This window comes from Sorex araneus, chromosome 2, assembly GCF_027595985.1.
Source record: "Sorex araneus isolate mSorAra2 chromosome 2, mSorAra2.pri, whole genome shotgun sequence".
NCBI lineage: Eukaryota > Metazoa > Chordata > Mammalia > Eulipotyphla > Soricidae > Sorex > Sorex araneus.
The window spans coordinates 124,376,329-124,401,749 of NC_073303.1; the positions used below are offsets into that span (position 1 = coordinate 124,376,329).

Sequence of the window (25,421 nt, forward strand, 5' to 3'; positions counted from 1 at the left end):
GCCTTGCAGAAAAGAATTTCAGGAGCAGATGAGCTGTGAAGTAAAAATATATTTTATTTGGAGGGTTTTAGGAGCAGGAGGGATGGAGAGAAAGTGAGAGTAACAAGGTGGAGAGACTCCTACACACATCCCAGCATTAGATATGAAAACATGAAAGTCCACATCTCAAGAGGGGAGATGGAGGGGCCACGTGTGCTCAGGTGACACATGTGCTGGGCCATGTGGCACAAGCAGCACACGGACTCAGGCAGCATATATGCACACTTTCTTTGTTCAAGGTGGCTTTCATAGGGTTTTTCCCCAGGTCCCCACATGGGGCCTTCTACCTAGGTAAAAGTCCATTGCTAGGGTGGTTGCCAAGGGAGTAGAGTTGGGAGTGATCTATGGCCTTCTTTGAAATTCCTTTCCTGGCCTTTGGTTCCTGCTAGAGGTTCTCTTGGAGGAGATCCAGCCTTCTCTGGGTCTGTTGCTGGTTCCAGGTGAGCAACCCTGTGCACTTGCCTATACCATGATCTCCTGGCCTCCAAGCCCCTCCTTCTATTGCATTCATTTTCCTGGTGCTGCAGTCCATGTCCCGTGCTCCCACACCTCCCCCACCAGTTCTCCTTTTCCTGAGTTTCCTATTGTAAGTGTTTTTCTGTGCTTGCATATTACAACCTTGTCTTCCTCATTCATTGTTTGCTCTGAGTGTCTTCTCTCTCCAAAATTTCTGATGCTCTTGAAGGTTAAAGATCCCATGTTCTTGTCCAATGTGCTTTCTCAGTGCTCACAGACCTCAGCGGTTGGCTGCCTACCTGTCCCCAACACCACCGTCTCTAAAGTATCTAACTCACCCAGATTAAAATCCAGAAAACTGCACCCCACCACTATCTCTGCCTGCCACGGTCATTGTCTCACCATGTTGGAGTCCAACAAAAGAAACATGCACCTGTCTTCAGCTCTGGCCCCTGACATTTCCCTGCCACCATCAACCCAGCACCAACCTGTCCATTTCGAAGCTCTCGTGTGCCATCTTAGATCTTTCTCCTGGACTCACTTGGCTAAACCATTACCCTCACTGAGTTTTAACAGAGTACGGCTCCTCCTAGAGTCTTCATGAGACAATCATTTGAGTTCTACTACAGAGAGCCCCAAACTTTTTCAGTCCCCACTTTCAGAAAAATAAAATCACTTAGGGGCTGAAGAGATAGTACAGCATAAAGGGCACTTGCCTTACATACAGCTGACCTAGGTTCGACCCAGGTTCGAACCTAGGTTCGACCTGGCATCCCATATGGTCCCCTGAGCACCACCAGGAGTGATTCCTAAGTGCAGAGCCAGGAGTAAGACCTGAGTACCATTGGGTGTGTCCTAAAACCAAAAAGAAAAGAGAAAGAAAAATAAAGAAAATCACTTAGTCCTTCCCCTGCTTTTGTACCTGAGACTGTGATTCTTGCCCCCGTAGATGATTCCAGGGGCCCCTAATAGATGAAACCCCACTCTGGGAAACCCCCATGTGAAATCCTGAAGACCAGAAAGACTTTGAGACAAGAACAGTCACCTCCAGTGCGAAAACCCAGGCACTGTCATGGGTAAGAGTAGAAATATTCTCAGTTCAGCCTGTCTTCCCTGAAATCAACCACACAGACTTATGCCTGCCTCCTCTGCTGGCCTCCAGACGCCCTGCCTGGAACGACTGAAGAACGACAGCTACTGACCTCCGTCCGGTGCAAGAACAACCTAGTCCTGCCTTTCCAGCACTGTTGCTCTAAGATAACCTCAAGTGCCAGTGAAGAGCCTCTTTCATTGCATAGTCCTGGCTTCTAATCTCAGCTTTCCTCCTTATCAGCTCACTGACCTCAAATGAAAGCAGTCAGTTATTCTAACAACCAGTCAGGTTTGTTCAGAAACAAAATGACTTTCTTGAACAGTAGGAGAGAGGGAAGGTTGGACAGTGTGTTCACCGTGAGACCTATGGGATCTGCCAGGAATCCAAGGCTAACAACTCCCATATATCCTTGGCAGGCTGACTGCCTCCCTCACCCTTGGTTTTCCCAGAGCAGGATATGACATCATTTTCCTGGGGAGACGCAGACATACTGGATCCTGCAGTCTGCTGATTTACACATAACCAGGCACTCTAGCCTCTCCATTTCATCTGAACAGGTTTCTAAGAGGGATGTGCACTATTGTATGACCTTGGGGGCAAGTTCCTAGATTTGTCTGCCGCTCATTTTCTTCACCTACAACTGGGGTAATAAAGCCTGTTGCAAGGATGTTGCAAAAATCCACTAAACTAATGCAGAGTCCATTCTGGGTACATCATAAATATGCATGACTCAGGTGCATCAATATTAATGATGGCATCTGGGGAGGGTGGGGCAGAGGCTCTGAGAAAGGATCCCCTCACTCCACTGGAGAACATGAGTACTATCCAATCTCTGTGTTGACTTAGACGCAGACCCCCAGTCAGTTGGCCAGTGGGGGCATGGTTCCGGCTTGTAAGGAGCTTGCCATGGAGAAAAGTGTTGCGTGGGACTCATGCCCTGTGTCCCAGTGGAGGAGATGTGCACTGCTTCCCCTTCCTTCTCATCAATGTTTCGAAGTCTCTTTTCTGGACTGTGTGGCCCTCAAATCCAGGATCCTCTCCTTGCTGCTGTCCCCAGCCACTGTCCACAGAGCATGCACTGTCTGTACTCACTGGTAGACTGATAGAGAGGAGGGAAGATGCTGGAACTTATCAGCACCACCTCTTCTAGCAGCACAAGTGATCACAGTCCAGCTTTACTAGGGCAGTCGAAGGATAGGAACATATTTTCCATGCACATTTAAGAAAGTGAGTCAGCTAACAATTAAAACAGCATGGTACTGGAACAAAGGCAGATCCGCAGACCAGTGGAACAGGGTGGAATATCCCTACACACAACCTCAAATGTATGATCATTTAATCTTTGATAAGGGTGCAAGAAATGTGAAGTGGAGCAAGGAAAGTCTCTTTAATAAATGGTGCTGGCATAACTGGACAACCACATGCAAAAAAATGGGCTTAGACCTCGACGTGACACCATGCAAAAAAATCAGATCAAAATGGATTAAAGATCTCAACATCAGACCACAATCCACAAGGTACATCGAAGATAAGAGCGGCAAAACCCTCCATGATATTGAAGCTGCAGGTATCTTCAAAGATGACACACAACTGACCAACCAATTGGAAACAGAGATAAACAAATGGGAGTATATTAAACTAAGAAACTTCTGCACCGCAAAAGATACAGTGACCAAAATACAAAGACAATATACAGAATGGGAAAGGATATTCACCCAATACCCATCCGATAAAGGGTTGATATCAAGGGTATATAAAGCACTGGATGAACTCTACAAGAAAACATCCAACCCCATCAGAAAATGGGGCAAAGAAATGAACAGAAACTTTTCTAAGGAAGAGATACAAATGGCCAAAAGGCACATGAAAAAGTGCTCTGCATCACTAATCATCAGGGAGATGCAGATCAAAACAACTATGAAATACCACCTCACACCACAGAGAATGGGACACATCCAAAAGAACAAAAGCAACCATTGTTGGAGAGGATGTGGTGAGAAATGGACCCTTCTACACTGCTGGTGGGAATGCCAACTTGTTCAGCCCTTTTGGAAAACAATATGGACAATTCTCAAAAAATTAGAAATTGAGCTTCCATTTGATCCAGCAATACCACTTCTGGGAATATATCCCGGTGAAACAAAAAGGTATAGTCGAAATGACATCTGCACTTATATGCTCATCGAGGCACTGTTTACAATAGCCAGAATCTGGGAAAAAATCCCGAGTGCCTGAGAAGAGATGACTGGTTGAAGAAACTTTGGTACATCTATACAATGGAATACTATGCAGCTGTAAGAAAAGATGAAGTCATGAACTTTGCATTTAAGTGGATCAACATGGAAAGTATCATGCTAAGTGAAATGAGTCAGAAAGAAAGGGACAGACATAGAAAGATTGCACTCATCTGCGGGATATAAAATAACAGAGTAAGGGACTAACACCCAATAATAGCAGTATATAATACCAGGAGGTTGGCTCCGTGGCTTGGAAGCTGGCCTCACATGCTGGGGGAAAGGCAGCCTGGATAGAGTAGGGAACACCAAGCAAAATGTGTTTGGGGACCCAGCGCAAGAAGAGAGAAGCGCACTGAGAGTAGACTAGAGACTGAACACGATGGCCGCTCAATACCCCTATCGCAAACCACAACACCCAAAAGGAGAGAGAACAAAATGGAATGACCTGCCACAGAGGCAGGGTGGGGCTGGGGTGGGGGACGGGAGTAGAGGGTGGGAGGGATACTGGGCTCATTGGTGGTGGAGAATTGACACTGGTGGAGGGATGGGTTCTCAAACATTGTATGAGGGAAACACAAGGACGAAGATGGGTAAATTTGTAACTGTACCCTCATGGTGACTCACTTATTTAAAAATAAAATAAAAAAAAAAGAAAGCGAGTCAGCTCAATGGAAGATGGAAATGTGGTCATTTGTGGTTCTCTGGAGCAACATTCTTTGTGGATTCATAAAAGGCTTAGGAAGGTGATCACCTCCTTGTCCCACCATAATCATGTTGATGCACGCCAAATAAACAAAATGTCAAAGTACCAAAAACCTGAAGCATCTAACCCTGGAAGAAGAGTTCATCTCGAACACCCAGGCCAGCGAGGGCAAGTTGGCGGATTGGAATCATCACTGCGGAGTCCTGCAGCCACCCAGATTGTAATCTATCACTTGGTTGAACTTTCATTGTTTCATGACAATTGGGGATGAACTCATTCTCCCGTTATTGTCCTTGTCAAAAATTATGATGATTCTTCCCCCGCCCCCCTTCCTGGGCTGTATGTTTACTTTCCATTCATGGTTACACCTTGCTATCCCACTGCTTATAAGATTGGTCTTTCACACTCTATCTGGGATATTTTCTATTTTTGTGTGGTTAATATTGCCAGAGGATTCTTTGAGCTGCTCAGAATACAGGGAGGCCCTACTGCCCCATGGGACCCCTGCCTAGCATGGCATCTACCAGGAGGAGACATATGGCTAGGAAGAACCATACACCTTTAAGCATTTTAAACACTGAATCCCAGACTGACTTCTCGTGTGGCTGGCACCTCCATGGAAGTCACTTAGAGTCACGGTGTTGCTGGAGACTTGCGTGAGGTGGGGAGCAGGGAGAGATGGCAGCCCCAAGAAAGGAGTCTACCACGGCCCTCTCTGCCCACTTGGATCACCAGGGAAGAAGATGAGGAAATTAAAACTGATGGAAGTCTGTGATGAACACCTGCATAGCACAGACCTCGTGTCTCACCAGCCTTCCAGGGCTGCCATCAAGCGGCACCTGATGTCCACTTGTTGTGCCCAGTGTGGGAAATGATCCCTGCCGCCTAATTTCTTGGGGAGCCATGGACTCAGACTGAAGTGAAAAATTCCTCTTTGCAGGAAAGGAAGGGCACTCCTAAATATCTTACCCTGAATTTTCAGATCCCTTGCCATCACAGAAAATAATTTCAGGAGGTGATAAATAGTGAAATAAAGCAAATTTATTTTTAGAGATTATGAAGAAAGGAGAGAGTGGGGAGAGGGGCTTTAAGAGAGAATGTGTGTTTTTCCAGAGGCGGAGAAAGCTGAAAGCTGGTGTACACATCTCTTGTGGAGATGCAGGCCACCTCCCAGAATGGGGAGGTCACTGCTTACCTTTGCAAAGATGGTTCTATAGGTTTTCTCCCAAACTGCCTCCACTTGGGACTTTCTACCTAGGTAAGAGTCCATTGCCATAGCATTGCCAAGAAGAACTTGAGAGTTTGTGTGGTTGACCTTCATGTCTTTATCACAGTCTTCTCTCTCTTCTGAAGTTAGTCCTCCCCTGCAGGGGTCCAGACTAAGCAAACATTGGCCCAGTTACAGTTCTTGTGTCCACAAATGGGTCCATCAAGAATGCTTTTGGCCACTTTAGGTAACTTCTTCAAATTCCATCTGAGTTTCATTATGATCCCAAGAACTCATTGCCATGGTGGCTGGAGGGATCACATAGGATGGGAGCTGTGTGCTCAAAGTAGACTAGGGACCAAGCATGATGGATTCTCAGTATCTGCATTGCAAACCATAATGCCCCAAAGTAGAGAGAGAGCAAGAAGAAAATTGTCTGCCACAGAGGCAGGGGATGGGGGTGGCGAGAGGGATACCGGGGACATTGGTGGTGGAGAATATGCACTGGTGGAGGGATGGGTGTTCGATTATTGTATGACTGAAACTCAATAATGAAAGCTTTGTAACTGTAGCTCAGGGTGATTCAATTAAAAAATAGTAAAAACAAACAAACAAATAACTCATTGCCATTTTCCCACTCCCATTCTTTGCCCCATATCTACCTGCCTGCTTCAACGGGGAAGTATGATCTCTTTCTAGGGTGGAGCATCATTTTCTCCCCAAGTGTTGCATTGGAAATGAGGCCCTACTCCCTTCCCTCTTCTCCAGCACCCCATCCTCACTTTGGTCTGCTCCTGACCTATCTGGGCAGTCTCCTTTGCCCTCTGGAGCTGATGATTCTCCTTCTGATCACACAATCACACAATCACAATGGCACCTGGGTCAGACAGCAGCTGAAGCTAGGAATGCTTCTTTTGTTTTCTCAAAGCATGGGGGAGCCAGAAAGGCTGAGAATTTGAGTAGAAGATGTTTTGGTTATGTTCACTTTCATTATAATTACCTTGGCACCAGGAGAGGTGGCCCTCAGTCAAGGACTGAAGAAGGCAAAGGTGGGTCTTGCCCTCTGAGTCTCTTTATGGCTTTATCCTTCTAGGGGTTCCTGGAACTTTCTACAAGCTCACATCCTTGCCGGGAGCTTGCCTGACTTCTGATGCCTCTCTGCACTCAGTTCTTCATAGGATAGATAGCTATTGTTATCCCTATTTATTTTTGCTCATTAAATATTAAATCACCTTGAAATACACAGTTACAATGTTGTTCATGCTTGGGTTTCTGCCACACAACATTCCAACACCTGTCCCTTTACCAGTGTACGTTTCCTGTCACCAATATCCCAAATTTCCCTCTCTCTCTCTCTCTCTCTCTCTCTCTCTCTCTCTCTCTCTCTCCTCTCTCTTTCTTGCTCTCTCTTTCCTACTGGGCATTATGGTTTGCAATACAAGCACTGAAAATTTATCACATTTCACCGTGGTAAATTTTACCTCCTTCCAGCATTTAATTCTTATCTAGAGTGATTGTTTCCAACTATCGTTGTCACAGTGGTCTCTTTTCTACCCTAACTACCCTCTCCCACCAACTTGTGGCAAGCTTCCAACTCTAGGCCAGTGTTCCTGGTCCTCATTTCTACTGCCCCAGACTCCTCTTAAATGTCAGTTTCCTTCTGTCAAAATTCTGCACTCAGATATTACTCTCCAGAGGCTTCTCCTGCTATCTGGACAGGGGCTTTATTGGATATCCCTGTGCTGGGGTTGTTTCTCCAGCATAAAAAGGAGTTGGTGAAAAGGCAGCACAGCTCAGAAAATTTTGGTGACCCAGGGCTCTCTTTTGAGTTCAGCCAACTGCTGTCTCGTGGCCATGGGTTAGGTCACTTAACTTTTCTGAATACAGCCTCCTTCACATCTGGGAGTTATATCATCAACATTTTAGAGCTGAAGACAAAAGCAAGAAAAAAAAACCAGCAATCATGATTCTGTGTTTACTTAAAATGTTGCTTCTTTATTAATCTTCAATGCTTTGTAATAATTTTTTCTCCCCCCCAAATACTACATTAAAGACATATTGAGCCTTTTGGTGACCCACTGAAATTGCACCCTCTGGCCACCCTTATGCTATTTGCTTTGCCAGACCTCACCCTCATGCAGTGCACTGGACAGGGAGGGAAGTGCCAGAAAGGGCTTCTGAACCCCACCCCTAGACTGGGGTGTCCTGTGTTTGATTGAAGTCTAATCTTGGTGGGGCAAGGACTATATCCAATAAGATTTGGCTTTTCTTTCCAATCAGGTTACTGCAATAAAGGTATAATTTTCAAAACAAAATGAAGCAATTTATTTATCGGAAGCCAGATGTAGACTGGGTTTGTCAATGACCCACCATCTGGCTTCCTACTTCTGTAGGTATCATTTTATTGGCTCACAATTCTGCTGCTTCGTTATGTAGCATCACAGCAGTTGACTAGCTCATTGGCTCTGCAACACTAAACTTAGTGACTCTCTGGTCTGCCCTGAGCCCCCGATTGAGATTATCACAGCCTTCAGGTGCCTTGAGTCAGAATCTAGGTTTGAAAGCAAATTAGGTATTTATTTGGAATCTGTGTAGCAGACAAGTAAAAAGCATTCAGAGATTTCTCTAACTTTCCGCGTGGAGTAACAGAAGTGGTCAAGATTCAAAAGCAAAATCAAGAGAGACATCAAGAGTGGGAGAGCTCAATGCTGTCCGTGTCCCTGGGAGTCTGATCAGAGTTCAGCTGTGACTTGGTATGAAAAGGAACTTGAGAGAGTTTGACAAGCCTCATTCTGGGCAGGAAGAACACAATGAGTTTGTGACTTATTGTGTGTGCATTTGCATTATAGTCTGAATGACTGATAAATTTAATGATTGTGACCAGGGAAGGGCTGGGGCGATAGCACAGCGGTAGGGCGTTTGCCTTGCACTCGGCCAACCCCTGTTCGATTCCTCCGCCCCTCTCAGAGAGCCCAGCAAGCTACAGAGAGTATTGCGCCCACATGGCAGGGCCTGGTAAGCTACCCATGACGTATTCAATATGCCAAAAACAGTAACAATGAGTCTCACAATGAGAGATGTTGCTGGTGCCCACTCGAGCAAATCGATGTGCAATGGGATGACAGTGACAGTGACAGACCCCGGAAAGCAGACCTCTATGAACTGATTCCATTAAATTCACCAAACATTTGGTGAAAATTCAGGATTTATGTTCAACCTTGGAGTGGGAGCAGAGAGAGGAAAGATTTCAGGCATGGTATTTTGTTGAACCTTGTATCTGGGGCACCCAGTGGCATCCCCAGAGAGATAAGAGGAGGAGGATGAACTCTTAAGAAGCCCTGAATGCTAGTTTGAGAACTCGAATTTCTACCAGCATCCAGCAGAAGCATACTTGATTAAGACAAGGGTATCTGGACTTGTATTTAGTCAGGACATTGAGTATGGATGGGCAGTAGCAGAGAGTCTAATGAGAAGGCAATTTTCGTAACTCAGTAGAGTTTGGTCAACCAAGAGGAAGACAAGGACTTCAATTAGCAGTATCCACGGGAGTGGGGCGGCATATAACAGAGCTGGTAAGGGTGAAGTCAACCAAGTTACTGAAGTAAAAACACACCCCTGAATTTGCAGTCTTTTTGATTGGGAAGCTGAAGGAGGTGTCAGTAAAGCCAGGTTGAGAAGTTGACAGGTTGAGAGTAGCTTTTTAAAAAAATTTTCATTAGACACCATGAGTTACAAAGTTGTTCATAATAGAGTTGCTTCAGGCATACAGAGTTCCTACACCGATGTCTGCTTCCCTCCACCAGAATCCCCAGATTCCCTGCCACCCCGCTGTCTGCCTCTTTGGCAGGCATAGAACAAATTTGTTTCACATTGCTTGCTCCAACAGAACTTAAAGAAATGGCAAATAAAATTATCAGAAAATAAATCAGTGAGAGTCAACTTGTAGCGATTGATTGCTATATGATTTTAACCTATGTAAATAAAGAATTTTAAATCATTTACTAAAATATAGCATACTGTTTATTCTCATTTACATAATTAACTTTTAACCTCTGGCATCTTATATATATATTACATTAAATTTTATTTTGTCTTTGGATCTTACGGTGGTAATCATATCTTCCCTGTCATAAATGAAGCTTTGTTTTTTGCCTCTCTTTACAGGTACATAACAAATTTATTTCATATTATTTGGTCCTAAAAGTAGCTTTTTGAAGGTCAAAGATAATAAGCTTGGGATGAAAAGCTAGTAGGAGTAGTAAGCTGCATATAGCCCACCCTGATTTAATCTCCAGCACCATCTGTGGTCCACTAAGCACTGTAGGGCTTACTCCTGAGCATCGCCCCTAAGCACTGCCAGATGTGGTTCAGACCACCCCTTCTCCATAATACCCCCAAATCAAAAGGAATAAGTTCAATTTTATATAAAATGAAGTTGGTATAAAACATCCAGAATAGAACACACACACACACACACACACACACACACACACAGAGAGAGAGAGAGAGAGAGAGAGAGAGAGAGAGAGAGAGAGAGAGAGAGAGAGAGAGAGAGAGAATTGGAATGATCTAATAAAAGCTCATCATGAAAAATGTGGCCACAGAAACTGCCAATGAGAAGTTGATTTGGAGATAGGAGATGTGCCATGAAGACACAACTATGGGAGAGTTTTCAGATAAAATAAAGGACACTCATTTCAATGGAATTCCAGACCACAACGAATACTATTTTAGGATAAGAACATCCAATGCAATATGCAGGGTATACTTATACCAGAAAATCTCCACTCTTGATTTGAAATTCAAATTTTACTGGGTGTTCTATATTTTAATTTGCTAAATCTGGCAAGCTCAAGACTGTGAGGATTGTTCGGAATTATGGGATGGCCAGAGGAGGAAGAGGAGGCAGAGAAAGAGCCCTGGGCCCCTTGAAGAAAAAGAGCGTGTGATAGAGGCTCCAGGGGCCTAGTGTTTTCCATGGGCTGAACAGACAGGTCAAGGCCTTTGCACAGGGCTGAGTAGAGGGGTCAGGGCGATGCCTCTGCCTCCCTGGACATCTTAGCAGAAGGGGGGCTTGGAGTCAGCAATCATGGGGGTCTGGCTGCAGAGCATTGAGGAGGAAATAAAAAAGATAGGATGATCTTGGTGGGCCCTTTTTTAAATAAGTTCTATGGAGAAGAGAAGATGAGGATTGTGTCATAAAGGATGGCAAAAAAGAAGGCAAGTTGGTTGGCTAGTTTAGCGAGTCAGAGGCCTTTTCCAGCTCAGAGAAGGGGACCCGAGGAGATGTTCAGGAGAGTTCAGCGTGGGAAAGCGCAAAGATAATGCTGAAAGAGGGAGCAGGATAAGCAAAAAAAGGAGTCACCTTTGATGCCTTGCCAGTGAGTCAGGAAGGAAAGTGGGAGAAGGATCCCTCTGGGGAGGGGGGACCCAGGCAGAGGGAGGAAGACCGTCATTTCTATTTGCTGGCAGGCTGTGCTGTTGAGGCTGTAGGCGCTGGAGGAGGGATTAGGGGAGTAGGGAATGGAGACGCAGGCTCCTTGCTGATTTGCAGCAACCTGCACAATGGGCTACCGGGGGTGGAAGGTGTCGCTCATGGGACCGTCAACTCAGCATTGTCTCTTCCTGCTCCAGCTCTTGTGGTCCCTATGGATCCATAAATCTGATGGGATTGCTCAGCAGGGGAGGGAGAATGGAAGGAATAGAATGGAATGGAGTGGGGAGGGCTGGAGCTATAGTACAGAGGGGAAGGCCTTGCACATGGCCAACCCGGGTTTGATTTCCCCCAGCATCCCATATGGTCCCTCGAGCACCGCCAGGAGTAATTCCTGAGTGCAGAGCCAGGAATAACCCTTGAGCATCGCTGTATCACTGGGTATGACCCAAAAAGCAATATATATATATATGTATATATATATGTATATATATATATGGAATAATGGAATGGAGGTGGCGTGCTCCCCCTCTTATTCAACCAGGAGACCTGGGCTCCAAAGGATCAAAGCTGTGTGTTCACCTCTGAGTACTAATGGGGGCAGCAGGGACACCCAGCACATGGCAGTGTGGGGGCCGGTGAGGGGAGGGGAACTCATGGAATTTCTAACCTTCGAGTTCTCCTCAGCACCAAGCATGTGGATTGACCACACCCTGCTCCCCAGCAACAGAGGTGAAAAGGTGCTCAGGCTGTTCTGCCAGCCAGAGTTGGGGGAGGTCGGCTGTCCTAGCAACCTGTCATTTCTAAGCCACCCCTCTCTCCTGGCTCTCTCCACAGCCCTCTCCCTCCCTCCCTCCTCACAAAAGCACAAATGAAATTCCTAAAAGTAGACTACTTCTGCCTTGTTATTTTTAGTGTTGGCTGCTAGTATTTATCGAGCTATTCAGTGTTCATTTGTCCTCCCACCCATCTCTCTGCCGCCCTGAGCTGGGCCGGTGCTGCTTGAATGTGTGCAGCTGGTGACCTTAGAGAAAACTCTCCCAGGGGGTTTTCTCAAGCCCCACCTTGGAGAAAAGGAAGGAAGGAAGGAAGGAAGGAAGGAAGGAAGGAAGGAAGGAAGGAAGGAAGGAAGGAAGGAAGGAAGGAAGGAAGGAAGGAAGGAAGGAAGGAAGGAAGGAAGGAAGGAAGGAAGGAAGGAAGGAAGGAAGGAAGGAAAGAAGGAAGGAAAGAAGGAAAAAAGGAAGGGAGGGAGGAAGGGAGGGAGGGAAAGAGGGAGGGACAGAGGGAGGGAGGGAGGACAGAAGCTCCATCCATCTCTAGCACAGGAGAAGTATGCGTGTGTTTGTGAACATGTCTGGGTGGGAATGAGTAAGGTGAAGGACCTGGGAATCTATATGTACACAGAATGTCACACTATGGCAGTTGAAAATGGGTGAGAGACCAGGAAAATAAGCAGAACATTAGAGAGGAGAAAAGACTCCAAGCATGTACAGAGAGCGGAGGCTGTGAGGAAACCAGAGGTGGGAGGTGAGAGGAGAGAGGCTGCCATGGGGTTGGCAAGCAAAGGAAAGAGCGTAAACCTGCATGAGTCAGACTGGAAGTTTGCTTCTCTTGCTCCAGAGTCAGCTGCGCCCAGAACAGCCACGTTGCCTTGGCAGGGCTACGGCAAGCTCAGTTCTAACACATGCTGGGTCGAGGCATGAGTACAACGCCTTTCCACATGTGCCTGAATTTGTTCCCAGAGTGCTGGAAATGACCCCTCTGAACAAAAGGATAAATGGGCTGGAAAGAAAAGACAGATCCTCAGGGAACTATAGAAATGAAGGTTTCCCCAAGTCTTTCATCAGCATCCTGGAAGGAGTAAAGGATGGGGCTGGAAAAGTATTCAAAGAGTGGCTGAAGGTGTCCACATTGGGCAAACATCTTAGACCTACGGAGTCAGACAAATTGAGGAGAACCTCAAATAGATGAGCCCTAAGAAATTTATACCAAGACATGTCGTAGTCAGACTTCTGAAAAACGAGGTCAAAAAGGATATCAGCAAGCAGTCTTGGTAACTTATTCATAGGGAGAAAACAATAAGACACTGTTATTCTTGTCAGAAACCATGGAGATCTAGAAAGATATAGCAGAACGTTTGGGGTGGGGGATGGTTGTGCCACGCCTGGCAGTGCTCAGGATTTACTCCTGGTTCTGGACTCAGTTCACTCCTTGCAGACTCACGGGACCACATAGGGTGGGTGCCAGGAAAACACCCTACCTACTCTACTATTTCTCCAGCCCACATTTTTTTTAATACAAAAAAAAAGAACTACCAACTCAGAATTCTTTGTCCAGTAAAAATACCCCTTAAGAATGAAGTGGAAATGGAGACATTATCAGCTGAAGGGAAACTTAGAAATTTGCCATTATCAGGTTTGTCTTTTAAAAAGGTTTTAGATTAAGAGTACAGGGGTTAAGGCACTTGCTTGCACATGGTTGTCCCTGGCTCAGTGTCTAGCATGCATGATCCCCTGAGCACTGCCAGGAGTGGTATCTGAGCATAGGAGTAGCTCCTAAGTGTTCTCTCATGTGACTCAAAAATTCCTGCAAAAAGAAAGAGCTACAGTAAGTTTTCTACACTAAAAGGAAATGATAAAAAAGGGAATCTTGGAACAGCAGAAAAGAAAACTAATCAAAAAAAAGCAAAAGAAGTAAGTACAGTGAGTGTCCCTTTTCTCTTAAGTTTTATAAATTATGTTCGATGGTTGAATCAAAATATGTCTAATAGCACTGTAGCACTGTCGTCCCATTGTTCATCGATTTGCTTGAGCGGGCACCAGTAATGTCTCCACTGTGAGACTTGTGACTGCTTTTGGCACATCAAATACACTACATGTAGCTTGCCAGGCTCTGCTGTGTGCGTGGGATACTCTCAGTAGTTTGCCGGGCTCTCCGAGAGGGATGGAGGAATCGAACCTGGGTCGGCCGCATGCAATATGTTTAATGATATGACTAATATGATTCCCAGTATTTGAGAATAAAATATTCAAGAAAATTATTCTATAAATGAAGGAAAGTAAATGGGTATATGGGGAGAAAAGTTTTATTGAAACTGGTATAAAAACAAGGATGCTGGTAAGTTGTGTATATTTAATGTAAGATGAAGGGTGATCATTAAAAAGCTGTATAATGATGCACTAAAACACTAGAGATTAATAGCAACAAAATTCTAAAAGTTATTCAATGTGCACACAGTAAGTCTGGAAAATAGAAAATGGAGAGAAATAAAAAATAAAAATTGGGGCTGGAGTGATAGTTTAGCAGGTAGGGTGTTTACCTTGCACGCCTTGCATACCCAAGTTCGATTCCCAGCATCCCATATGGTCCCCCATGCACTGCCAGGACTAATTCCTGAGTGCAGATACAGGAGTAACCCCTGTGCATTGCCAGGTGTGGAACCCAAAAAAAAAGAGAGAGAAAAAAAATTAAAAGGCTGAATTTTAGCCAAGTATTAATAAATCATCATATTAAATATAAATATACAAATTAATGTAATAAATATCACTATCACTGTCATCCCATTGTTCATCAATTTACTATAGCAGGCACAAGTAACGTTTCCATTTGTTCCAATCCTGCGATTTTAGCAGCCTCTCCTTACTCATTTTTCCCAGCAACTGGAGGCTCTTTTCAGGGTTAGGGGAATGAAACCTGTTATTGTTACTGTATTCGGCATATCAAATACGCCACAGGGAGCTTGCCAGGCTCTTCCGTGCGGGCGGGATACTCTCGGTATCTCTCCAGGCTCACTGAGAGGTATATATATATATATATTTCCCTTTATGATGATGTGTTGCACGGCTGCTTTGCAGCTGCACAGTTCAGGAATATGTTCACTCATGTGTAAGTTTCGGCTCAAGCATGTGGAAAGTGGCCTGCAGTGTAGCGGTGGTTGAGTAGTGGAGGTTGGCTGCCAGGGCTGGTTTCCTTGGGGCGGGGAGGGATGTCATAAATATCCAAGGAATGTAATAAATGTCCAAGGAATGTAATAAATATCCAAATTATAATAGAGATCAACAACATGGATATAAAAATGACTGTGTGTTCTATAAGAAACAACCTCCCCAACCATGATCTCTAAAATACCTAAACAGGGGGCTGGAGAGATAATACAGTGTGTGTATTACACGTAGCCAAATGAGTTTAAACCCTGATACCCCATATGGTCTTCAGAGCTTCACCAGGAGTGATCCCTGAGTACAGAGCCAGAAGCAAGCCCTGAGTATTGCTGGATATGGCCCCAAGTAGAAAAAAAAAAGAACCTAAATAAATAAATTAGAATTTATCCAAATTTAAAACATTTGCTCCATTATAAAGAGCATAAAACCAATAGTGAAAAAAAAAAGGAAAAAAACAGTTCCCTTGGAGAATGGGCAAGTCTATATAAAAATCATTTCACAGAAAAGGATATTTTCATAGCAAATAAGCCATGAAACAGCTCTAGTCATCATCATCAGCGAACAGGAAAATGCTAATGGAGGCCACAGGGAAATGCCGCCAAACAGCATCTGCCAGAACAGCTCAGATAAACAGTGAGAGCCGGAGACTGGCACAGATCGACCCATCTAGGCCCTCACACGTGGTCCGTGGTTAAAATGGGCTCCAGCAGGCCTCACTCCCCTGGGCATCCATCCTACAAATGAAAGGTCATGAGAACCTACATTCCCCCAAACACCTGTATACAAAATTTCCTAGCAGCTTTGTTTATAATAGCTCCAGAGTGGAAATAACCACAATGTCCTAGATGAGTATTTAAACAGACCTTCCAACCGTGGAATGCCATTCAGCCACAAAAGGGAATGGATCCTTTTACTGTATGCAACAGCCCGGGTGGGTCCCAAAGGGTGGTGTGTTGAGTAAAACCAATCAGCCCAACAGACACCCTAATATCAAAAGGCCTGATATTGTATGATTCCATTTCTTAACATTCTGGACCTCGTAGAATTAGAAAAGTTTCCAGGGATAAGATATGGGAGAATGAAATTGTAACTTTAAAATTGTACTGGGATGTAGTTCCTTCAAATGATGATTAGGGCCTGGGCCATATAGTACAGTGGGTTTGGTGCTTGCCTTGCACGTGGCTGACCTGGGTTGGATCCCCAGCACCCCATATGGTTCCCTGAAACTACCAAGAATAATACCTGAGTTCAGAGCCAGGAGTAACTCCTGAGCACCACCAGGTGTGACCCACAGAAACAAGCAAAAAATCTAATGACTAGTTCTGGATCTTGATTGTACTGTTGAAGAAATGAATCTTCGTGTGTGAGAAAATTATAAATAGAATGAATTTAGTAGAAAAATTTGACATTGATTATATAACAATGTGTATACACATACGTCATTTTTGTATATTATTTTTTGACGAGTGCTGTTTTTTATTCATTGTTTTCAAGGTTCACCCAACTAGTTGCATGTAGCTTTGATATATTAGTTGTCCCAGTTACACAGTTTTCTTTGTTCCTATTCAGTTTGTTTGCTTTCCTGTAAATGAGCATTCCCATTAAAGTGAGATTTTATTTTTTCTGTTTTGAATAAAACCATTGTGAAAAGCTGTGCATATCTCCCAGTGTAAATTTGGAAGTATTTCTCTGGGGGATGTAGTGGGAGGGGCGTTGCTCAGTGAGAAGGAGGGGGAGGGCATGTGAGGTTCAACTCCAGAAGATAAGGTTAAATTGTTCCAAGTGCTAGTACCAACTTCTACTCCCACAATCAGCTCAATTTGCATTTTCCTGATTACAAATGAAGGTGCTCATCTCTTCCAGTTTTATGTCACCATTCATGTTCCTCTCCCCCGGGCAATGTGTCAGATCCTATTGTGTCCCATTTTCCTTAGTGATTTTTGACACTTTTGTCTGTAACCTAGATACTGGTCTTTTGTTGGTTTTACGTGTTGCAGACTTGTCTTAGACTTTGGCATGTCTAGATCTATCTATCTATCTATCTATCTATCTATCTATCTATCTATCTATCTATCTATATATATATATATGTATACATATACATATATATATATATATATATATCAAAAGCACAGTCCATGAATTTATCAATCTCTCCCTTTGTGGTTGGAACTTTGGAATTTCTTTCCCCTTTAGGAATCAGAAAGCTGCTCTCCTCTATTTTCTTCTCCAAACTTTAACCTGTTTCTTTTCACAACTAAGTCCTTAATCCTTCCAAAAAATGGATCTTTGAGACAGATTAGTGTCTTGGCCACTTTGGGGTCGGTAGAGGAGTCCCGCCTCTTTTGTCTCTAAGTTCCACCTGCTCTGCAGGTCAGTGCTAATGCTCCTTCATTTTTCAAGGCAGCCTTTTGGCCTTTTGGTCTGCTTTGTAATTTTCCCTTGAGAGCCAGCCATGATGTACTGTAAGAGGAGCAGATAGCACCCAATCTTCAGTGCCCGACAGTGAGTCCTACATACTCTCCAGCCCCTATAATTAGTTCTGTCTTTAGATGAGTCTGTGCCTCTAGACTACAGACTTTCAAGTGTTTCTGGCTCATCCCCCCACCCACCTCTTGCCCATGAAGTGGGGCAAGAGACTTGGAACTGAGCATTTTTCTTCTCCAAATTAGTTAGGGAGCTCAGAAGGTAAGTCTCTAGTTAACTGGTTTCTGCAGGGCTGGTGGTGATGCTTAAGACTGGAATTTTCTGGGGGCCAGACAGAGTACAATGGTTAGAACACTTGCCTTGTACGCAACTGACCCAAGTTTGATCATGCAATCCCTTATGGTCCCTGAGACACAATCAGGAGAGATTCCTAAGTGCAGAGTTTTGGAATAACCCCTGAGCACTGCCAGGTGTGGCCTGCACCAAAAAATGAAATAATCTGGGGACATATTACAAACTAAGTCTTTTTCTGCCCCCCTTTCCAGAAGTCTAAGAGAATCTTTCTGGATTTATTGTGGTAACCTGGTAGTGGTCTAAGTATTATTTGGGACTAAATCTCCAGGTATTCTGAGAGTCTGCCATGATAGGAGACCCTGGAGCTTTTTACCTTTTAGCATTGTCCCCAGAGAGTTCAGCCAGTCTTCAGCTGCAGCCCAGGTATTCCTAGCACTGTGGAAACTCCAAAGAGGATCCTGAGGGTGAGAATCAGCTTCTGGAAGCTTCTCCCTACATTAACCTGTTGGTCTCTCTGTCTCCTGAGCAGTACTATACCCTCTGCCCTTCTCTAATTGACAAAGAGTTGTTGATTTCTGATTGCACTGAGCAGTGATTTCCTAGCTCCTTACATGGAAGTCCTCTGTTATCTTTTAATTCCTGGATAAAATGACAAGTCTGAGAGGAGAACTACTCCTGAAATGAGATTTGGGAAAATGGCAATGTTCCCATAGGCAGCTTCGAAAGAAATTTTGGTCAGGGGCTAAAGAGGTAGTATAGGGGTTTAAGACATTTGCCTTGCATATGGCCTACCCCGATGTGATCCCCAGAACTCATATGGTCCCCCAAACAACACCAGGAGTGACCCCTGAACACAGAGCTAAGAAAAGCTCCTGAGCATCATGGATGTGGCCCAAATTAACTCTCTACCTCAAAAAAAAATTGGGGTGGGAGGCAAATGACCAAGAAAATTTCCTTTTGCTTGGCTCTCAATATGGTGAGTCTTGCCTTCGCCATTCTTGCAAGTGTTTGATGATTACATGTTTAATAGCTAAAGAAACCACAAACAGAACCAATGAATCCACGATCACCATCAGAGCTACTACTCAGAGCATGGGTCTGAGTCATTCATTGAGGAAGAACAAGTGTGAAATGCCTGCATGTTAGGGTACAGTTTCTGCCTGCAGAGAGGCAGTGCTGTATATTAGAAGTTTCATGGGACCAGAAGGCCAGAGGCTAAGTTAGTCTATCCCTAAGTGCTTGTGAAACATCTTCATAGTGGGAGCCCGGTTGGCCACCTGTAAGGAGACCTCAGTGGCTTAACCCAACTGAGCTTCTTTTTTTCTCACCTAACACATCATGTGCAGGAAGCCGGGCCAGAGAAGTGATGCTTAGTCTCTGCATCTTCCGAGCTGCTGCTTCTGTTTCTGTGTTTGCAAGCCAGGGCTCTTGCTCTGATGTTAAATTCCTGCATCAACCCTGAGGAAGAGAGGGATGCAGAGTTCAAGCCATAGCCCTTTGCAAGACCTTTTTCAGGAGTCTAACCTGGGAAGCAGCTCCTGTCTCCAGGACCAAATCTGTTTCACTGACTCAGGGCGTGGTGCTGCCCAGAGACAGTTCAGGTACTGTAAGCCAGGCAAGAGCCTGGATACTGGGCAGGTGACCAGCTGTATCTGCCTCCTTTCTCTAGCTGTCCCCCTTCATTGGTTTGTGGGGGTGAAAGAAAAAATCAATCGGAAACACGCTTCATCCACCATCGCTGTATTTCACACACAAATTGGGAATGCTTACAACTCTCTCCCAGAGAACAAATCTGGAGTTTCTAAACATTTGAATAGGATGACTCAGTATATACTGTCTCTTGGACCTCATCTTATTTTCTTTTAAAGTTTTCAGAGAACCCCGAACTTCAGGTTATCATAAGCGCACTCTCTCCAAACACCCTTTTCTGCAGCAGATCAGGATTGAATATCAGTGGAGTGGACTTCCCAGAATTATTACTCTTCTTCCTTATAATATCCTTGATATCTTTTCACGTGATATTTGTTTTATTTGGTTGATTTGAGTGCCACACCCAGCAATGCTTGAGGGTTACTGCAGGCTCTGTGGCTAGGGATCAGTCCCGGCTGTGCTGAGGGACCATGTGGTGCCAGGGATCAAACCCAGGCCACGCACAGGCAAACTATGTGTTGAGCCTATTGAATTATCTCTCTGGCTCCGTTCACATGATTTTCCTTAGCAGTATCTGACCTTCATTTCTAGGGGTAAACTTTGATTTGTTGAAAGCTATCCAGCTGACTAGAGTGACCGGTTTGGGGTTGGGCATTTGCAGGTGACCCCAGAATTGGGGACTGCCAGCTTGCTAACATGCCTCTTGGAAGAAAGTGTGCAGTCTTGAGCTGTGTCAGCTACTATTTTCCATGAGAAAGACAGCCAAAAGATGAACTCAGTCTGCAGTGAACACTCATTCCAACAGAACTAGAGAGAACTAGAGGATGGAACCTCTGTTTTCCCCAAACTAATTCAGCATCTGTTTTATTTCTTTTCTTCCAGCTCAGTGAATCAAAATATTTCCTAATTTTGTTATTTATTGATGAAAGTGAGTTTGAGTTGTTTTCTGTTATATGTAACCATAAGATTCTCAAACAATAAAATTCTAGATATATATTTTGGGAAACATAATATTTTAATGTTATTTGAAATAATGTATATGCTTTAAACACTATGCTTTATGTATGAACATGTACACAGATAGATGTGTATATATTATATATGCATCTGTAGATGTATTGAATTATATACAGATCAGTTTTTTATACTTGTAATCTTTTCAGGATTAAAGTCACAAGGATTGATGAGTGGTAAGAATCACCCGCCCAATTTCCAATAGCCTGTACAGAATATGTCTAGAGGATTTTAGGGTGAGAAATTTATTTTTGGTGAGTTTCCTCTGTGGTCTTCACCAAAGACATTGAGCTGAAGCCAATGGGCTGTGATATGTCAGTGTTCTTAGAGGTGCGTTTCCTGTTTCCCGTTTGCAAAGGTAATTATAGAAGAAACAACGATAATAGCATTGAATACACTGCTTACTGTGCTGTTAAACATTCAGGTGAAGTGCTGATTAATTATAAGTGATCTCCACTGCAGGACCCCGGAGCCACGGGTAGTGAGGTTTGTCGAGAGACTGTGGACCATTCTCAGATCGGAGGTACTTCGTGACTGCATACTGTGAGTCGCTTTCTTATGTTCTTGGAATGTCTGGTTTTCAAGTTGTGTTAAGGTCTGGTTCACGACGCCAAGATATTGTATCCAAGTTAAGTTGTTTTGTGTTTTGTCTGTCTTTGTACTTGGTAAATAGCAAATGCTAGCTTTTATCGACTATCCAAGTTTTGTCTGGGAACATCCATTTTTGTTTTTCACTCTTGATGAATTTGTATATTATGGAAATGAAAAATATAACCCATTCTAATTATTTTTAAAGAAACTGTTCTATGGTGACTCTGACAAAAAGGGAACTTACTGGAGTGTAAGAAATTTATGAAAACAAAACAAAAACAACTGCCAATGCTACAAAAAAGCAGGAGATGTGAAGTAAAGCCCTGCTTCCTTCCTAGCGAACAAGCAATGTGGGTATGCTCTCTCACTTTCCCAATCTGTCTGTCCATTATGGAAAGTGGAAGAGAATATTGTGCTGTGAGTTGATGGGGAGTTTTCTAATTTTGAAAAGATGCTTTGGAAATTCTATTATAGTATAATTAAGACAGCAGTATCCACAATAGTAAGGTTCCTGTTTTGATCTGAGGAGATTATTATTGCTTTCCTAATTTGTTGATTTGGGCCTCAAAAGCCAGCTTATTGAATATTTAGGAAATTGACTTTTTAGGAAAGAAAATCTCCTGGTATATGAATGTCTTGGAAATTTTTCAAAATATGTTAATGGCCCCAGATGAGAGCCAACCAGGACTTGTAGGCGAGATACTATGGTTTAGGCCCCGGGAAATACTTTTTCTTTCAATTGTCCCTAACTAAGGCATGAATTTTTATCAAATATCAACTTGACCACTTATATTTAGATGAAGAGTAAATGACAGCTCTATCTAAATTTTGGAATTTCCTTGATGGCAAGGAAGGAAGCTGGGCTGATGGAAAGTGAATTCAGCTCTTCTTTGTCCCACTTTCTACATGCCTGATGAGTCTCTAGCTTAACTAAGCACTGGCTGAGCAGCCGGGCTCATCTGGATGTAATAAGAAATAGAAGTGAAGAATCTTGGTTACACATCTGGCAGTTGTGGGCTGGCCAGTCCTTTGAGTGAGATCTGTAAGAATAAATACAAAATATTTGAAGTCCTGGGAATCAAAAATCCGAGCTCACGCTCCCTCCAGCCTGGACTCCCAAGTCCCATGTCCTACTCTGTATGACTGAACTGTGTGCATCAATTTGTAATAACAAGCAGTCCATGGGGCGATTAACTTGAAGGACTCTGGTTAAACTGCTTTTGTGTCTAGTCCTCCGACACCTGATGGTTGCTGTCACATTCTCACTCCTCACATTTATCTGATGTCAAGTTAAAGGGTAAGAGGAAACGTGTATTCTTGGCAAAAGACAGTGGAGCAGGATTACTAGATCATTTGCCCTGGGCATGGAAGGGTTGACATCAACACCTGCTCTTGGCTTTTGGTGTTCCCTGCTCTCTGCCCAATTCCCAGGGTCCCCATCATGTGCCCGTTTTCTCAGGGACAGGTGATTCCTCGCTCTAGAGTTCTTTCTCAGTGGAGCCCCAGAGAAGCTCTTCTTTATCTCAGGTTTCTGAGGAGCCAGGAGAGGCTGCAGCCTGTGGTGCTGCAGATTTAAGGCCCCTCCAGACTCAATGGAGGTCAGTTAGGATGAAGAAAGAAAGGACACCCCACCCCCATCTCTTCAACTGGGAAGAAACTACTCTTCTCTGCTGCTGTTGGCTTGAGACTGCTGTGAAACCAGGGGTCAGGGGGGCAGCCTTGACAGAGACCACACATCCTATCTGGGCCTTTGGCAGAGTATATTCTAGATTACAAACACTGCTGCAGTTTCTCAGGCTACTAGGCCAGAGGAATAGCTTTGTAGGTTGGGGCACAGGATTTGTATATTGGAGTCCCTGGTTCCAGAATCACAGGGGAGCAAACTTTGAGTAGTGAGCTGGAAGTATCTCCAAATCAAACCCAAATAAAAATAAAACAAAATTAAAAAAAACTAAATTCTAGGACCCAGACCAATAGTATAGCTGGGGGGGGGGGGTGTTTCCCTTGCATATAGTCGACCTGGGTTCAATCCCAGCATCCCATATGGTCCCCTGAACACTGCCAGGAGTAATTCCTGAGTGCAGAGTCAGGAGTAACCTCTGAGCATTGCCAGGTGTGACTCAAAACGCCAAAAAAGAAAAAAACGGAAAAATAGAAATTACCTAGTAGCCGAGATCCTGATGATAGATGGGAAAGATATATATAATACATATAAACATTGCTTTTAAATGAAGACTATAAAGAGTTTCTAGATTCACAATTTTTAAAAATTTCCTGTTGCCCTGGTATCTTTCTTTGGCCCACTTAAACTAAAATTATTCTTACCTGGAGTCACAAGAAATCTATATTTTTCCTCAAGGATTCCTGTGTGACTGACTCTATTCTCAGTTACATGATGATACAAAGAATTCTATTTTTCTACCCGTTTTTATTTTTGTGTGAAAGAACTCTTGTTCTCTTGAAAATACTATTTCAATCCTGTTAGTTTAGGCATACGCTAGTTGCAACTTTCAGCGTCCCGGGAATCCCCATCTCCACTATCACAAACCCCATTATGTCAAATGAGAGTATCTTACATTCAAGGACAGTTATGGGAAAGATTATCTAAGAGGCTCATGGGACAAGACAACCAGGAGCTAGAGATAATGAATGTATGCTTCCAGATGTTTTCAAACAGTAACAAATACCCATCATCTAAATTACTTACTCCCTGACAATCATTCTGTATCCAATCACACTCTTAGTGCCAAAACAGCTAATAAATTCAGCCCTCCCCAAAGGCAAACAAAACCCCCACAATTCTGTTATTGTTTTTTTTTTTAAAAAAAGATAGAATTTAGAAAAATAAAACCAAGCAATTGATTTGTAAGATTGATTTTGCAACATGCTCTCTTGGTGTCTTGCAGGCTTTGGACAAAGTCATTTTCAGTGGGTAAATGATTATTTCAGTGAATCAAAAGTATTGACAAAGCACTTAATAACTTGAGGCCTAGGAGAGAATGATGCTGTGAAACATGAATTCTTATATCTGCTAACATATCCTGCTCCTGGAAAAATCTATTCCTGAGTAACTTTTCACTGAGATGTGCTGCGTGGCAAATAGGGTGACTGGTGCGGGTTTTCAAGGGGGACAGGGCAGGGGAAGTGTCTGCCGACAGTTAAGAGGCATGAAGGGAGAACATGAAGCCAATTGTGGGGCAAACATGTTTTATAAATGTGACAAGCAATCTGATAGAGGTGAAGCAAAACATGTGAAACAATGAGATTATAAAACTCACGCAGTAATTTCCATCATCTAAAGCAATAATCAGAGAATGCTTTCCTGAAGAAATCAAATTGGTGTGGGGAGGAGAGTGTTCTGGAAGGAGGCGTTGAGAAGAAAGGCATTATGGAACTCTCTGGAAACTGAACAAAGACCAGTGTGGCCAGAGGGCAGGAGTACAGCATGATTCAAGGTGAAGTGGGAAGGGGGCAGAGGATGGTGGTCAAGGGCTTTGTAGAGAATGAATGAGTGAAAGAACAAATAAATGGAACAAGCAGGAAATATGTAGTTTGTAATATGTAGGGAGTCCTACTGTCCATGCCATTAGTAAAAATTTACTCTATTTTTTTAAAACAAAAGGAGTGGGGCTGGAGCAATAGCACAGCGGGTAGGGCGTTTGTCTTGCACGCAGCCAACCCAGGTTAAATTCCCAGCATCCCATATGGTCCCCCGAGCACCACAGGAATAATTCCTGAGTGCAGAGCCAGGAGTAACCCCTAAGCATCACCAGTTGTGACACAAAAAGCAAAAAAAAAAAAAAAAGGGAGTTTGTAATTATATAACATCTCTGGTGCTTAGGAGAAAGGATTCATTCACTCTTCATTCACTCACTTAGCCCATAATACAGGACAAAATCTCTGTTCACATGAATATTATGTTCTAGCAGAAAAAGTTAATAATAATAAGCAAACATAGAGGATTGCATAATATGTTTTTGGTTTATGAATAATTGGAATGGGTCATCTTTGAATAGAATTTTAAGAGTCTTAATGTATATGTATTACACTTGACTGTGATTCTCCTTTTGTTTTCTTAAAACTGATATACTCCAGCAGCACTATTACCAGAGAAACACAGTTTTTATTCATAATTAATCTACAAAGGCTTTAGAGAAATTCTAAGAGAGGAAACTCAGAGGGAAGTGATGAGATGTGGATTTCCCCCACCTGCAATCTAGTGCCTCTTCTTAGTGGTCTTATAAGATGAGGAGAGAACAAGACATTTGGAACAACTGAAGGTAACAATGATCAGGAAAGAGCTGAGAGGAGAGTAACTCAGAGTCATTTCTTTCT

The 25,421-nt window shown here is 43.6% G+C and overlaps 1 protein-coding gene across 1 annotated transcript in view; it reads left to right on the forward strand.

Moving 5' to 3' along the window:
* The window catches only part of NCALD (neurocalcin delta), a 401,970-nt gene that overhangs the window by 238,087 nt on the left and 138,462 nt on the right, over positions 1–25,421 (forward strand). The window contains exon 3 of the mRNA XM_055125107.1: positions 20,958–21,038. The gene's annotated coding sequence lies outside the window, so the exon portion shown is untranslated. The remainder of the gene's footprint in view (positions 1–20,957; positions 21,039–25,421) is intronic.